The following is a 14,285-nucleotide window of genomic DNA, read 5'->3' on the forward strand; positions in this document are numbered from 1 at the left end:
TGTATATCCAAAGGAAACTCATGCATTATACACCTAGAAAATGCATAGAAATAGTGAGTATAAACAAGAAAAATCTTATTGTTAAAAAAATATCAAAAAGTATAAGTAATTATGGATGGATATACCTTAGGCCAACAAGAATAATACTGTCATTTACTTCTCTTCTTTATCCTTAAGAATCTGAACACATACAGCATCAAAGGAGATAACCTCAGTTCTTTTGTCTAAGTCACCAGGTAAGAAACAAAACACACTGAAGACTTTTGGATTAGCTGCTTCGAGAAGGGTGGCTAGCTCATTTTCAAAGGACTCTAGTTGCTCTGTTTCCCTTTCTTCAACCCTTTGCCTCCTATACTCTCTCCATTTATCTGCATGTTCCTCTTTAGCTTTCTCCTCTTTTTCATGTTGCCTTCTATCCTTCTCATGGGTGACATCCTCAACCCTGAGACCAGAATCATCTTTCTTTCTCCTAGCTGGGGGCACATTAAGGATATTAAATGTCTTCACATTAGTAAGGGGAATTGGCTCAAGGACCTTTGAAAATCTATATCTTAGCCTCCTAAGAATTACCATGTCCTTGTCCATGAGTGTGAGCCAATGAGCATGAGCAGCACAAATATAGACATCTTGAAAAAACTCAACTAAAAAATCCTCTATGGCTTCTTGTATACAATTAAGAGCTGTTCTTGTCCATCTGAAACTATCCAAACTATATTTGTCACAAATTTCTCTGACAAGCCTCTGAAAAGACAACTTTGGAATTGCATTGTCAAGAGCCTTTACTGCCTTCCTAATCTCCCTTAGGCACCTGACATTTTGAGAAAACTCTCTTTGGCTTTGACTTTCTAGAGAGCTTCTGAGGCTTTGAAGACTGATGAATCTTTGATGCTAAATCCCTAGGATCAATCTTCTTCTTTCTTGCCGTTGCCTTAGTCCTAGCTATCTGCCAAAAAAAGACATGTTACTTCTTCTCCAGCATGTCTAGCGAAACGCGAGTCCCAGATAAGAGGTATCCATGCTGCATGTCGTTTTTGCGTTTCAGCTGAATTTTTCTCGAGCGTGTCTAGTGAAACGCGAGTGTCAAGCAAGGCGTCTCCTTGCAGCTGCTTCTTTTCGCGTTTCACCGGACTTGTTGTCCATTGTGTCCAGTGAAACGCGAATTTAAGCCAGGAGGCCTCCTTGAAGCACCTTATTTTCGCGTTTCACCGGACAACTCATGAATAGCATAAAAATCGACAAAACCAAGAAAAAAGAGCTTTGATCTAAGGAAAGCTTTTAAAATTACATAAAATATCCACAGAATTAGGGAAGAACTTTGAAGATTTCCTTAAATCTCCACAACATTAAGGAATACTCCCACTGTGGAAAAAATTCTTTTGTAGTGCTGATAAGCTCATAATAACATAAAGGATTAAGGAAAAGTATAAAAAGAATGCATTGAATGGAGCCTGTTATTGAAAAGCAAGATGCAGAAACCATACCTTCTTTTTAGCTTGTTTTTCACAATCTCAACCTAATGATGACAATATGCTCGAAGGTTTCCTTTGTTAGGGAAGCAGTGAAATGCTTGGAGATTGGAAGGAACACCAAAGGTAAAGGCGGAGTAGCAATGTTTTCTGCTTGCTGGAAATGCGATGAAAGGCGAAGGCGGTGAATTTGCATGGACTCAACGTACTTGGCAAAGTGTTAATAACACACGTGTGACGTATTCTCGCTTATCGGAATTTTTTTTTAACTTGAAAAAGTGTTATGTAACACACGTGTGACGTATTTTCGAAAAAAGAGAGCGCACGTCTTCTGAGGAGTTTGATACGGTGTGTTAAGTGAGACACGTGTGCACGTATTTTTCCATTATTACACAAACTTTTTCGTTGGAACTATCACCACATGCTTAATGGTCAATATAAAAGCATTTCAAAGCCATTTCTCTGACATTGTCTTCTTTTCTGCCGAAATTTCGTCTCGACTTCCCTTCAAGGTCCTTGCTTCCTGTGTGGAGAGCAGTTCAACAATCTTTGATAGGTAACAAATTTTTTTATTACAAGTATTTTAACAAAATAAATTTGATTAATATAGAAAGAATTTTTAATAACACTTCAATAATTACAGATGTTATGTGCTTTGTATCTTTTAAAAGCAACATAACTTTTTCAGAAAGGATTTTATCATAAATTTTTATGTTTCCATAGAATTAATTTATAGTTAATGTTTCTCTTCTTGATTTGCATCTTTTGACCAGTGAAACGCAAAACAATGTCCCTATTAGTGATATTTTGCTAAGTATCACGTTTCACCGGTGAGATATTGAAATAATTTTCGTCTTCAAGGTAGTGTCCGGTGAAACGCGATTTCTTCACAGGCATTTATCTTGGACACTTTAATTTTCGTGTTTCATCGATCAACTAAAAAAATTTCTTCTTTTTTGATTTTTTTGTCTTGGAAAATGCAATTTTGGAGCCTCTTTCCATGGTTCCATCTTGTTTTATTGGATATTGGTTCTATTCTGCTTTGTTTTCAGGGATAAATATTTTCCTGGTCAAGATGACAAAGAGGAAGCTATCTCTGGAAGGAATGGATGAGGAGGAGATAATTGAGACATCTAATGATAGGCTCTTTGATTTCTTACACACCACTGGAAATTCTTCCAAGTTTTGCTATATCAGGGAAATTTTTAATGTTTCTTTTGATTTGAAGGAGTTATTGGAGGATCTTGAAGATCAACTTAAGGAGTACAGATGTTTTTATGATAGACATGTGCAAGGTTTGGAAGTCAATGGATTTGTTTATTATAGTAATGTCATGGAAGCCACCAGTACATCCGGGTCAACTTTGCTAGGCAATTTCAACCTCATTGATGAGGAATTCAGAAAGAAAGAAACATGTTGCACTTTCCACAGGTACCAACACCAATGCCTTCTAATCCACAAGGACGTTGGATTTATTGTGTATCTTCAGTACATGGAAAATTCTTCTCCAGATATAGACCAACAGAGAAAGCTAGAGGATATTGCAAGTATGGATAAGGAGGTCGAAGAGAAGGAGGAGATGTTCCAAGAAGATGTTGAGAATCAACTAGTCCAAGGTTTTGATGTGGGTTTGTTCAAGAGTGACAATATCACAATGGTGGAAGAAAAGGAGATCGAGCCAAGTGCACAAGTTGATGAAGAAGGTCCTCTTGCATGTGTTTCAATATTTTCCACTTATCTTATCAACAAGAAGAGATATGTGTTGCTAAATGATATTCAACATCTTTTTGATCTTAGAGAAGATTATTGCTTAGCAATCCTTGCAGGTTGAGGCAAAAATGATATGAATTTTATAGGTTATGAACAAGAACCACTAGCAAGTCTTGATGTTGAGGGAGAGAATTTCCAAGATAGCTCTATAACCTTACATACATGTATTAATCAGATCATAGAATACGAAATGGGGGGGCTACCTACAGAAGAAGAGTTCTTGCAGGTCCAGAAAAAACTTCATGTTGATGATGTAGGGTATGAAGAGAGATTGAAGTCTCCATCAGATGAGAAGCCCAAGAGTTCAATAAATCTTTATGATGATAGTCTTCTTGAAGAAGACGAACACCCTAAGGTATGAAATATAATTCGAAGTTACCCATTGAGTTTATGTTAGACTTTATTATGCATTATAGATAAATATCTTATATCTTGTACTGTTGTGGTTTGTTCTGTAGATTGAGATTGAAGATCTGGACAACTTTCTTGGAAGGGCCAAGGGCTCTAGGTCAATGAAGCTTGGAAAAAATCAAAGCCTTGGCCATTATATTGGAAACTTAAACAATCAAACAATTGTAATATATCATAGTAGATTGTCAAGCTCTCCAAGTCTACCAATGATGGCTTTAAGAGCTATCTCAAAGGTAATTGGATCTCAAGTTTTCAGCAAAGGTTTGAACAAGATCATTTTGGTGGAGAAGGAAGAAGCCATAAGAGTTTTTGGCTTCATGCCTGGATACAGTGGATCTAGAGCTGGATATTTTGGAGTTCTTGGCTCCTATTTGCTCTCTTATGTAGGAAATAGTAAGAATTTGAAGCTTCTTCCAAGCTATCGAAAACAAGAGTTTTTGAAATACAGAGGTCTTATTGACTAGAATGAAACAAAAGATTCCTCTAGAGGCCCTGTCGAGCTACCTAAAACCAAGGACTCCTCTGAAGGCCCTGTTGAGGTGCCTGAAACTAAGGACTCTTCTGCAACACAATCAGACTAGAAATTCTGTAAATCTGTGCTTTGTGCAAGAATTTAAATATCTATCTTTTCTTCTTTGGGTAACAATTTGTATAGTCCTTGCTAAAGATGATGTATTGCTTGATGTGGTTGTATCTTTAAGCTTGAATTTATGCCAAATTTGTCGATAGAACCATTGAAAGACCTCTAATAAACTGTTGGCTTTGTGTCTTCCACCTCCATGTCGTGTGTCTGAAATATTTTGTTCTTACTTGATAATGTGATTTTTCCATACCTTGGGTTGACCAGATAGATAGAGATCCATATTGTTTAATAAAGTATGGAGCATGGTTGTATAGCTGCATAGTCAACAAATAAAGAAAGTTATTAAAAAACATTATATGAGTTCGACAATGAAGAAACAAACATATACAAACTTCTTACCATATAGTGAGTAAAGTGTTGATCACCCCAAGCTTCTGTCATTGCCTTTTTGAAAAGGTTCAATTGGTTTTTAAAGTCTTTGAGATCATCATCATTCCATTCAGTCTTATCACAATAAAAAAACACTTTGTCTAGTGTTTCCCAAACTTTAGCTTTTCTATTTCGAGCTTGTCCATTATCAGTGTGATCCTTAACTGCATTATGTAGAGATTCCCACTGATTAAATTTAATAGTTGAGCCACCATTTCTCGAGTTTATCTTGCCAAGTCTCCCATGAAAGCCTAGAAACCTTCTAGCCTTCACTCCACCAATAGATGGTTTTTTTGGGACACAATTACCATCCTTAGACTTTTGAAGATCTGGTTCAATAACAACATTGCCACCATGCAAACCAATTGCAGAGAGAACTTTTTTAACCTTTGTTATAGCATCTGTTCTAGTTGATAATGGCTTCAGCTTCCATGCAAATCCTATATAGAGATGAACAAGCTTTTCAATTATCCTGCAAAGTGCATGAAGTGTACAAATATGGGTATTCGCTAAAGGAATGTCCAAGACTGGTTTAAACTATGGATCCTTATTGTGCCTAGAGGGAGCTCTATTCCAATTGCTTGAGTTTAACTCTGCAGCTGGTGACATACAGTATAAGCAAGGAGATCTCAAGTTAGCTCCCTTTGATACATTATACATACATTTGAGTGTCTTTAGGTTACCAGCTATGTGCCACTCAATCCTGTAGTTCCCAAATCCTTCAACAAATAGCTCTTCTCCTGCTTGTTGCCTTTGAATAACATTAGGTATTGATGTTTGATGAAAAACCCAATATAGTATATCAAAATTCTCAGCATCTACCTCAAATGCTCCTAGCCACCAGATGTTATATTCAGATTGAACACTAAATGATGTTGAGTGATTGCAATGACCTGACGAAAGTGCTCTATTCATCAAGGTGATAGAGATTCTCTCCAATTTTTTACATTTTAGAATCTCACTTTCATCAAGTTTAATCACAAATCTAGCCACTCCCTGTGCCTCTGCTACTGACAAGTCATAAAATTTGATCATTAAGCATTGTAGGGTGGGCAAGTCAAGAAAAATATTGTTAAATTCATTGAATGTAACCTCCTTTTTCTTGCCCTTGAAGCTAGCCTTGATATGAAAAGGCTCACCTAGAATCTCCATCACTTTGTTATTAACTCTCTGTCTGATAGTCCTAACCATAAATGGCTTCGGAAGTATGCAATTGCGTACATGTCCTTGCTTCATATTTGATTGTAAAAGCTGGAAAAGTTGCATATAAGCATCTCGACTGATACCAATACTATCCAGTGTCTTCTGTACTAACTCAGAATCCAAAGAATAATCCTTTACAAATGACTCCAAGCATTGTTTCTTTGTCTTTTTAAATTTCTTCTTCTCCAAAATATCCTTTGAAACTACTGAAGGAAGAAGATGATAATAAAACTAAGCTGCTTTTAAAGAATCTCTTTCACTTGCATTTGGTTGTAGAAGAGATCTAAGCAAAATTAACATCACAAATCAATGCAAGTAGTTTAAATAAAGCCATATTTAAGATTTTTCAAGTGAAAAAAAATATACCTTGCTGCTTGGATTCTTTTACCACAGCCTCCTCCTCCTCGTTTGAGATTCTCAATATTTTTAAGAGCTCTTTGTCGATTTCGAAGGCCTATAAAGTTTGCTTTCGTTGATAAGCTTTGATACGCTTTTCCAATGAATGAATTTTTTGTTGACAATCCTCTAGCTTCTGCAACAACTCTATATTGTGTTTCATCAAAAGATGATTCTCTAGTCCAAGGATATCCTTTTCTGCAACAAGATTAAGTGTATAACCTAAAAATCCATTGTAGCCATCACCAATAAACCTCATTAATGACGAGCTATTATAGAAAGGAGGAGTGCTATTTCTGCTAGGATATTTGGGATATAGCTTTCTATCTAACCAAAGATCAATATTCTTCTTTCCTTCAAACCTCAATATATGTTTCATAGACTCTGTAACCGTGATAGATTTTGTTCTCTTTCTTATTGGTTCATACTCACTGTCCAACTCAATATGAAGATGATAGAGAGGTCTTTTATGAGAGCTACAGAGATAATTAGATGATTGATCCATAGCTGAGTTACAGAGATCATTGGGTGATTGATCCACAGCTAAGGATATGATTAGAAGCAAGAATGAAAACAAAGAAGAGACTACTAAGGAGGAGAAAAAAAAAGAGAGAAACGATGGAGGAAGGCAATCGAGTATCCACCAAAATTCAAATTGAATATTACTTTTCACTTTAATGAGGAGAAGTAAGATCTTCATTATGACAACCTTGCCAACTTTATGGCGATCTAGATTTCTAGGTTTGATGTGACCACGAGAATATCACGACAATGACTTATTAACGAATTTTGATATTTTAACTTATCAAAATATAAACCTTTTAAAAATTTTATAAAATGATTTTATTTCTTAAATTGTTTTCTCTCTCTAAAATCTCTTACAGGGCATTTTCGAGACCTCAAAACTCCCCTAATGTTGGTCCTGTTTCTGGGACTGTCTCTATGACTCTCTGTGGCACTGCAGTGCTCTGTAGTACTGCACTATTCTTTCTTGTACTGCTCTATCCCTCTGTTGACAGGTTGAACTTCATAGTCTTGGCAAGAGAGTTGTTCTCTTCTTGGACAACTGGTCTCTTCTTCTTGGTGCACGTGATAGCGGCAACTTCTAGCTCTACCAAATTGGAGGTAGGCTCTTGTACCTTCTGTTGGCTATCAGTGCCATTGGCCTTTACAGGGGCTAGACTTGGATAGTCCTTTGCAGTGTGGCCTTCGCCTTTGCATCGGCTGCATAAGGGCTTGTAATTCACAAATCGTTTAGGGTTTCGACAATTCGGGGAGATATGACCATTTTCTCCACACCTGTAACATTCCACCTCTGATCTCTGACCACCGCCAGACTGTCGTCCTTTGTAACTTTGAGAGGGAAACCTCCTTGGACCGAAATTAGGACCAAAATTCCTAGGCTTTGGTCCAATATCCTGTGTTGTCATCTTGGATTCTAGCAAGTTGAATCTTGCATTTTCATCCTTCTGTCTTCGTTCATGCATCTCTTTCAGAGAGAAAATATACTCTGTATGGTTTTTCTGCAAACAGTATGAACAGAAGGCTCCAAGAATGGTTGGTTTTCGGGTACATTCAGTGGCTAAATGTCCCGCTTGATGACACTTTCTGTACCATGTATTAGAGCGACATCTCTTCCAGCTTCCGTAGGGGTGGATATATTGGCGATATTCACTTTCGGCATCTGTAGCTGCTCTGTAATTACATCCATAAGCTCTTTCTTGATACTTGCTAGTCCTTTAGATTTTCACCTCCTGAAGTACTTGTAGTAGAATTTTGTAAAGCTTCTATAATTATTGCATACATTGGTTGGGTCGATCCAGAGGGTCCTCTGTTCTGATTCTGATTCAGAGCTCCTGCTGAGACTTGGGATTGTTGATTCCAGTGGATAGGGTTCCACTGTTGTTGAGTCGCCATTGGAGGAACTGTTTGAGGCCAGTATTGTTGTGGTTGAACTATCATTTGAGGCACTATTGTCTGTGGTGACCACAGTGGATTAGGTGCATTATACTGCAGCACTGTTTGCATCTGGGGATAGGGGTAGGGAACTGTCCCTGGGACTGCATTTGGTGGGTATACCATTCCTGGCATGGGAGGAGGTAAGGCTTCTCTTTCTGGAGTCATGGACAACCTTGCTTCAACTTCATTATACAATCTTGCACCTTCTACTACAGCTTGCAGATTGACTGGTCTTCTCAATTCCACGAACTTACGAACTTCTGGTTGTAGGCCTTTGAGAAACACTCCTTTCTGAATACCTTCATTCAAATGATGGTTAGTCCATCTCTTTAGGATGGATTCCATTCGCGAGACATAAGCTTCTACTTTCTCCAGAGGACTGACTTAGGTTCATGAACTCCTCTCGCATCCGCTCTTCAAAATCTCCACGCCTGAATTTAGTGAGGAATGCCAACTTCAGATCGCGTCCCAAGTGCCAAAAGCTCCTACCACTTGTCTCTCATACCAATGAAACACTGCGCCCTTGAAAGTGGCGGGAAATATTGCTAACCAATGCTCAGGGGTTTTCGCATTGTTAGCCACACATGCTACCATAAATTCTGCTACATGAAGATCAGGATCTTCATTGTACTCTCCCTTAAAAACTGGCAATGAGACTACATTTGCTGGCCTGTTATCAATATTTCCAAGACGAATCTGACTAGGAAGGGGACCTTGAGTCGCCATGGAAACTTTTGTAAAGAGTGCTTTTAGGACGTCAAAGAAAGCTTCTACTGCGAGTTCATTCTCAGCTTTGATTTTTGCCTTCTCTTTTCTCTCACGTACCTTTGGACTTGTTCTAACGCTTGCCTCTTGATTGTGTCACTCATCAGGGGCTTGGCTCCAACCAGTTGTTCACTCAATAGAATAGAATCAGAAAAGGGCTTCAGCCTTTGGGGGATTCTCTGGCCAACATCTTTTCTACTTCCTTCTTTTCAACATCTTTGAATTCGGCTTTCAAACCACTACAGAGGGGGAGATATTCCGTTCTGAAAGTATCAAAACTCATTCTTCTTAGGATCGTTGTTGTGCCATCATAATAATGCCAGCTTCTGAGGGTTTCAACAGTGTAATTTGTAAAAAACACTTTGTCTACCAACTTCCAATGGGTTGCTAATTGGACAAACAGAAGATTGTCAGTGCACCAAGCATCCCAGGTATCCTGCTGTTGAGCATCCACGAACAAATTCCAACTCTTTTTCTTCTTGTTTTTGTGAACCTCCACAGATCACGACTCTTGAAGCTACTTCACGATCTCCCAATGATGATGTTTGGAAACTTCTCAAATGAATATCAAATCTTCCATGGATGGTCATTCTCTCTGTTTCTGCTCTTTAATTTGTTTCCAAACAATTTTTCACAAAGATGCAAGTTTCTGCTGCTTCAACAGGAAGAGGAAACAGTCCATCACATAGAGCATGCATCATGATGATAATATGTTTTCACCATTGTGGGATGAACTTCTTGTGGAAAGTGGCTTTGATAATGAGATTCTCCAACTCTTCAGTGGAAGAAGGAACTTTGCAAACATCCATTGAATTCTCCTCTTCTTGGCAATGCCATTTCTTTTATTTTTAGTCTCTTCTAATGCTTATTGATAGCAATATTTCTCGACTGCGCACCAAAAACATGGGTCCTCAAGAGGAACACCAAGGGAAAGGGGATTCTACTGCAAGAAAATCTATCTTGTAACATCCACAAGCTTTTATTTCATTCTTTTGATGACCAAAACAAAGAAAACAGTAAATCTTCACGCAGTATCATAGTAGATAACTCCCACGGATTTAATAGAATCAATCATAATCTTCAACAGCTTCATAGAATCCATCAATAGAACAAGGAACATAAAAGAATACATGATTTTTTAATGGAAATCAATTACATAGTATTCATCTTCAATGTCTTCATAGTTTTCTCTCTTAATCTCTCATATACAGATACACTGTTTTGATAGAATTGGCTCTCTCTCTCTCTCTCTCTCTCTCTCTCTCTCTCTCTCTCTCTCTCTCTCTCTCTCTCTCTCTCTCTCTCTCTCTCTCTCTCTCTCTCTCTCTCTCTCTCTCTCTCTCATAATAGTACATCATCTCCTCACTACAATACTCTAATAATAACTCTCAATAATCCTTCTTAAGTCATGGATGCATCTCCAAGAATCTATGTCTGATGTGAAGAGGCACCAGAGCCACTATAGTGTCTCTTCATAGCTCACTACTGTCACTGTCACTCCAGTCTTCTCTTCAGTCTTCAGTATTGTTTCTTCCATTTGTTTTAGCTCTATTGAACTTAGATTCATCCTTTCCAAAAGTTAGAAAACTTTCCCAAAGTCACACATACACTCTATAGAACACTTACAGAAGATCCACTGAACAGTACAGAACAAGAACAGAGCAGATACAGAATAGAGACAGAGGCTCTACAGAAGGTTTACAGAGGGTTATAGAAGGTCATCAGAGAGCAACAAATCCTCATAAATCATACTAAAACCATTCCAAACTATCAAAAACTATTCAATAAGCTTTCAAAAGATTTCAATCTTCATCAATCATCAATCCATGCTTCATACAAAAAAAAATCCGAACAAATCAGAAGCTATACAGAAGGTATATAGAACCAATCAGAACCTCACAGAGCTTCATATCTCCACTAAAAATCATCATAAGCTTCCAAAATATAATCAATATCATCCAAAACACTCTCAAACACTTCCATTAACAACCTTATATCACTGTAAATCTATCAAAAATCAATCATTCAGACCTCAAAAACAACAAAAATCAATCAAAAATTCAGTCTTTTTCCACTCTCAACATAAACCCTAGTTAAAATTAACATATCCTAAATGTGGTAATCCACAAATATTTTGTTTGGATTGTATTTTCTTCAATCTTTCTAAGCTAGCATGCTCAATGCATTTATGCCATAGCTCTACATCCTTGTTTTGATCATATATGAAATCCATTTAACCTTGATGATACCCTCATCTCGACATCTACAATAACCCAAGATCACAAACATACACATCTCTTAATCAAACCATCCAAGATGGTTTACATTATGAGCACATTGGCAAAGGGTGGGATGTCAAATCAGGATGACCAATGTTAAGCAATGATGCTCCGTTAAGATGTTGAAGTATGACCCTACTTGTGTCGCTTCCACTTTGTTTCTAGTACCTGTTGTGACCTATAATTGCCCATTGGAAGATCATGTGATGCTATATCCATACATGGACCAAATCCTTAGGAAACAAGAAAGAGCTTCACATGACTAGTTGAATAGGAGACTCTTCACTAATGTCTTGACCTATATCACCAATGTTGACATTCAATCACTGGATATGGACCATTATGTCACCATGAAAAATAGTATGCACTTCTACGATTGGTTCTTGACCTATATCGCCCATGTTGTCATTCAACCCCACAGGATATGGACCATTACATCACCATGAAGAACAGTCTACACTTCTACGATTGGTTCTTGTAAAAGTAGCTAAGCATCTGTTCATAGATAAATAAATATGTAGTTACCTCATGGTCATAATCGAAACACACACACTACTCTACCTTTTCCACAACTCATTTACACAATCCATGAAGTACCTCTGACATACTCCTTGGATGTGATTGGCTGAAAACAATTGGAAAATTTACTATGGATTTGAATGCAATTCAATTGGAATTCTCTTGGAATTGACAACCAATTACCTTGCATGGGGTGGATCATAAGTATATAGAGCTCATTACCATGAAGAAATTAAAGAGAGAGATCAATGCCAAGTCTTGTGTATTCATCAACATTATTCTTTCTAAAGAGAACCAAAATTAGCCATACCTACACAAAAGAAGAAGAATTTAGCATTGAATAAATTGTTAGTGGAATAGAAAGACATATTTCTATCCTTATCTTCATTGCTATCCAAGAGAGAGATTGACTACACAATAGACTTGGTCCTTAATACTAAGACCATTAATAAACCTCCTTACATATTCAAAGAATTGCAACAAATGGGTCAAGTTGCATTGTTGGAGAGTGTGGCTGCACATGCAATGCTGCATGTGCAATGGATAATAAAGACATCGTTACCTTTGTCATTAAAACCATCCATGATGTAGCAAAGGCACTTGGATCTAAAGCACAAGAGTTTGAAAAATTGAGACCCATGTCAATAGTAGCAAGCAGAGAGGCAAAAAGGAAGAAGGTGGCTACCAAAGTTACTTTAGTAGGGCTTGAGGATGTGCTAATAACAATTATATAAGAAGTGATCAAGGGATTGCAGACAAGAGCAAACCCCTAGGCATAGAAATGCAAGAGGTGTCATCCAAACACTAGAGCACGAACCCTCAATTGAGTAAGAAGAACTAGAAATAAAAAAACTACTATTGGAGGTGGAGGAAACAGCCAGAATGCTTGCAGTAGCCACAAGACAAAAGCTCTAGGCTGAACAAGCACCTAGTAGAAAAGCTACAATTGGAGTTATCATGACAAGTTCAATTGGAGAATGGGAAGCAACTTAATCAAAGCCTACAACAAATTATATTCAGGCTCAAGCCATGGCATCAAAGTAACCACTCGGGTTGGGGAGCAAGAGATTCTTGGATTCACAATCCACAAGACTAGAAACCCAATAATAACAACAATGGCCATAATTAGCCACATTCAGAAGGAAAGGATGAGGAAGATTCATCATTAAAGCATCTATCAAAAGTGGAAAGGGTATGGCGGTTGAAGAAAGAGAGACTTAGAAATAGCCAAAGAAGAATCCAAGAAGGAAGAAGAAGAATGAAGATTGAAGCAACACGAGTAGAAGGAGCACCTTAGGAAACAAGAGGGGAAGGACATAGCCCTAGCCATTAGAAGATAAGTGGAGCATCCCTCAAGAGCAAAAGAGTTGGCATTGATGAGTCTTAACCTAGGAGGTTCTTTAAAATTTTACACCGATGTAGATGTAGGTGCACTTTGCATATGTGTTGGATCTAGATGGAAGCATGCATATCATCATGCACTCTCTCTAGCGAAAATACCTTGCACTCTCTCACCCCATAAGATCTCCTACCATCTACTACTATCCACCCAATTAGTCTCAGATAAAAGTTTGTAACCCATCAAATAAGTTAAATGAATGGAATAAATAATCAAAACAAGAAAACTCACCAACTATTGTAGTCTAGGCATTTGTTGATGGGCTCTTGATGATCCCATCCACCATGTGCTTGCACATTGTGTATCCTTCGATCCCACAAACTTTGAACAAGGTTGTGGCTCCTTACTAGTTCCTCCAAGCCAAGCAAGATGATCTGCTCCCTTTAGCTCTCAAGCTCCTATTATAGACTCTCTATCTCTCTACCTCTCAAAATAGGAAGGAGATAAGAAGAGATAGAGGATTTGTAGGCAAAAAGTAAAAGGGCAAAGCTCACAAGCTTGTTCAAGAAGCATTTCTTGTCTCATAAAATAGCTTGCATGCACAAAGAAAGCTCCTGAGATAGAGTTAACATAGAGAAGGAGAAACGAGATAAGATTTTGCTTACCAGTCATTGGAATACTTACACTAAGGTCTTTTCAACCTTATATATGACCTTTTTTATATTGATATTTTGGCGGGGCTCCATCTACCACCCCAGGATAGTCATTACCTTAGTGAGGAGGAACTTCATATTTCTAGTTTTGTGAGGATAAAGGATTTCCTAATGGATGTCCTCACATACATCACTCATGTGGGTGACATGAACCACTACACTACCATACAATACAATCCTAATTTTTATGATTGGCTAGCAAGATCCTACATTGTCAAATTAGTCTAAATTTTCTTGTACATTTCATGTATTCAATATATAAAGTAACTTCATTCATTTCTTTTTCTTTCTTTTTTTGTCCTTATATAATAAGCACTCTTAAGCCATGCAAAATCACACCTTCACCATAAACATTCCCTGCAAGCTAAGAAGCATTGCAAACTTTTAGGGAAGGGGGGTAAGAAGAGGTAAGTGGAGAGATGGAGAGCATGCATTCCTCCTAAGAAATACATA

The 14,285-nt window shown here is 37.7% G+C and overlaps 1 protein-coding gene across 3 annotated transcripts in view; it reads right to left on the reverse strand.

Moving 5' to 3' along the window:
* Positions 1-10,233: 10,233 nt before the first annotated feature.
* Positions 10,234-14,285, reverse strand: part of LOC148026112 (RNA-binding (RRM/RBD/RNP motifs) family protein) — a 32,928-nt gene continuing 28,876 nt past the window's right edge. Inside the window, exon 2 of one of the 3 annotated variants that reach the window (XM_087693366.1) lies at positions 10,234-10,530. The gene's annotated coding sequence lies outside the window, so the exon portion shown is untranslated. Of the gene's footprint in view, positions 10,551-14,285 lie in introns of all 3 variants that reach the window. The other 2 variants (XM_087693365.1, XM_087693364.1) reach the window with 2 other exon arrangements.

This window comes from Lygodium microphyllum, chromosome 14 (genome assembly GCF_053477565.2).
Source record: "Lygodium microphyllum isolate KBCC chromosome 14, Lygodium_microphyllum_v1.1.10, whole genome shotgun sequence".
Taxonomy (NCBI): domain Eukaryota; kingdom Viridiplantae; phylum Streptophyta; class Polypodiopsida; order Schizaeales; family Lygodiaceae; genus Lygodium; species Lygodium microphyllum.